Source organism: Leopardus geoffroyi, chromosome D2 (assembly GCF_018350155.1).
Source record: "Leopardus geoffroyi isolate Oge1 chromosome D2, O.geoffroyi_Oge1_pat1.0, whole genome shotgun sequence".
NCBI lineage: Eukaryota > Metazoa > Chordata > Mammalia > Carnivora > Felidae > Leopardus > Leopardus geoffroyi.
In genome coordinates this window covers 20054553-20057033 of record NC_059334.1, presented here as the reverse complement: position 1 = coordinate 20057033, position 2481 = coordinate 20054553, and the positions used below count along the sequence as shown (strand labels likewise).

Below are 2481 nucleotides of genomic sequence, written 5' to 3'. Positions count from 1 at the left end.
CGGTGCGGTGCGGTGCGGTGCGGTGCGGGTTCGAAGCGGAGGCGGGCGTGGGGCCAAGCGGGGAGCAGCCTTCAAGAATCCCGGGATCGGTGAAGGCCGGGGCTTGCGCCACAGCGCGTTGCCAGGGTCCTCGGGCGCCGCCTCCGCCACCCGCCCCGGGCCCGCGGCGGAGGGCGGCGGCAGCCAGGCAAGCAGGCAGGCAGGCAGGCAGGCAGGCGCGTGCATGGGTGAAGCGCGGCAGCCGCTGGGCTTGGGACGCGTGGAGCAGGCTCTTGAGGCGCCCAGCGGCAGCCGCTGGCGTCTACGGCCATACCACCCTGAACGCGCCCGATCTCGTCTGATCTCGGAAGCTAAGCAGGGTCGGGCCTGGTTAGTACTTGGATGGGAGACCGCCTGGGAATACCGGGTGCTGTAGGCTTTTGCCTCTTGCCCTGTGCCTTTTTCTTTTGCCTCTGACCTCCTTGACCTCTCCTTAGGCGCCCGCCGCCCCTCCCCGCTCCCTCCGTGTGTCCCTCTCTCCCCGGGGAGCGCGGCTCCTGGGGCCAAACACACCCCAGCCACTGCTCCCTCAGCCCCTCCGGGACCGGCAAAGCGGCCTGGCCTGGCCTGGCCTGGCCTGACCTGGCCTGGCCCGGCCCCGCCCCGCCCCTCCCCGCGCCGCCCCGCCCCCCGAGCCCGCAACCCCAGGGCACTTGACAAGGAGCATGCTCCCCGCTCCCGGCTCCCCGCTCCCCGCACCGGGCCAAATCCCACTGGATCGGCTGGAAGCCACCCGCAGCTGTGCACCTTTCCTGACACACCACCCACACCGGCACCCCACCCGCACGGAGGGGTGGGGCGGTGCGGTGAGGGCGGGACCGGGGGCTGGCGCCTGGGGACTGGAGGGTGGGGGCTGGTTGGGTGGGTACAAGAACCCAGGAGCGGGCGGGAGGGCGGGGCAGCGAGTCCCCAGTCTCCGACTCCGCCGCGGGGGCCTGGGCTCCCTGCGTCCAGGACCTCTTCCCTCCCTCGAGCCCTCTCCCCCAGGGCCCCCGGCGTTTCGCGAGGCCCAGCTAGGGCAGGGGGCTGGGGCTGGTGATGTTCTCTGGGGGCGCTGGCGCCTCCGGGGTGGCTTTGCACCCGGTGGGTCGGACGGGAGGGAAAGTCCGAGGGGGGGCGCGGGGGGGCATGGGGGCGTGGTGTGCTGGTTGCGCTCGCCCTGGGGCTGGGAAGGAGGCGCTGAGAACCCGGGGGGGGGGGCCGGAAGGCGCGGCCCGCCGGATGCCCCACGCTGGCTTCCACCCTCTTCCCAGTGAGCGGCCCGACGTGGTGCCGTGCCGTGCGGTGCGGTGCGGTGCGGTGCGGTGCGGGTTCGAAGCGGAGGCGGGCGTGGGGCCAAGCGGGGAGCAGCCTTCAAGAATCCCGGGATCGGTGAAGGCCGGGGCTTGCGCCACAGCGCGTTGCCAGGGTCCTCGGGCGCCGCCTCCGCCACCCGCCCCGGGCCCGCGGCGGAGGGCGGCGGCAGCCAGGCAAGCAGGCAGGCAGGCAGGCAGGCAGGCAGGCGCGTGCATGGGTGAAGCGCGGCAGCCGCTGGGCTTGGGACGCGTGGAGCAGGCTCTTGAGGCGCCCAGCGGCAGCCGCTGGCGTCTACGGCCATACCACCCTGAACGCGCCCGATCTCGTCTGATCTCGGAAGCTAAGCAGGGTCGGGCCTGGTTAGTACTTGGATGGGAGACCGCCTGGGAATACCGGGTGCTGTAGGCTTTTGCCTCTTGCCCTGTGCCTTTTTCTTTTGCCTCTGACCTCCTTGACCTCTCCTTAGGCGCCCGCCGCCCCTCCCCGCTCCCTCCGTGTGTCCCTCTCTCCCCGGGGAGCGCGGCTCCTGGGGCCAAACACACCCCAGCCACTGCTCCCTCAGCCCCTCCGGGACCGGCAAAGCGGCCTGGCCTGGCCTGGCCTGGCCTGACCTGGCCTGGCCCCGCCCCGCCCCGCCCCTCCCCGCGCCGCCCCGCCCCCCGAGCCCGCAACCCCAGGGCACTTGACAAGGAGCATGCTCCCCGCTCCCGGCTCCCCGCTCCCCGCACCGGGCCAAATCCCACTGGATCGGCTGGAAGCCACCCGCAGCTGTGCACCTTTCCTGACACACCACCCACACCGGCACCCCACCCGCACGGAGGGGTGGGGCGGTGCGGTGAGGGCGGGACCGGGGGCTGGCGCCTGGGGACTGGAGGGTGGGGGCTGGTTGGGTGGGTACAAGAACCCAGGAGCGGGCGGGAGGGCGGGGCAGCGAGTCCCCAGTCTCCGACTCCGCCGCGGGGGCCTGGGCTCCCTGCGTCCAGGACCTCTTCCCTCCCTCGAGCCCTCTCCCCCAGGGCCCCCGGCGTTTCGCGAGGCCCAGCTAGGGCAGGGGGCTGGGGCTGGTGATGTTCTCTGGGGGCGCTGGCGCCTCCGGGGTGGCTTTGCACCCGGTGGGTCGGACGGGAGGGAAAGTCCGAGGGGGGG

General features: G+C 73.4%; 2 non-coding genes across 2 annotated transcripts; both read left to right on the top strand.

The window, feature by feature from the left end:
* The first annotated feature begins 299 nt into the window (after positions 1 to 299).
* Positions 300 to 418, top strand: LOC123577611. Its single transcript, XR_006701964.1, has one exon. It is a non-coding gene; the product is annotated as a 5S ribosomal RNA (ribosomal RNA).
* A 1206-nt stretch (positions 419 to 1624) lies between these two features.
* LOC123577566 lies at positions 1625 to 1743 on the top strand. The gene has a single exon (XR_006701925.1). It is a non-coding gene; the product is annotated as a 5S ribosomal RNA (ribosomal RNA).
* Positions 1744 to 2481: the final 738 nt, after the last annotated feature.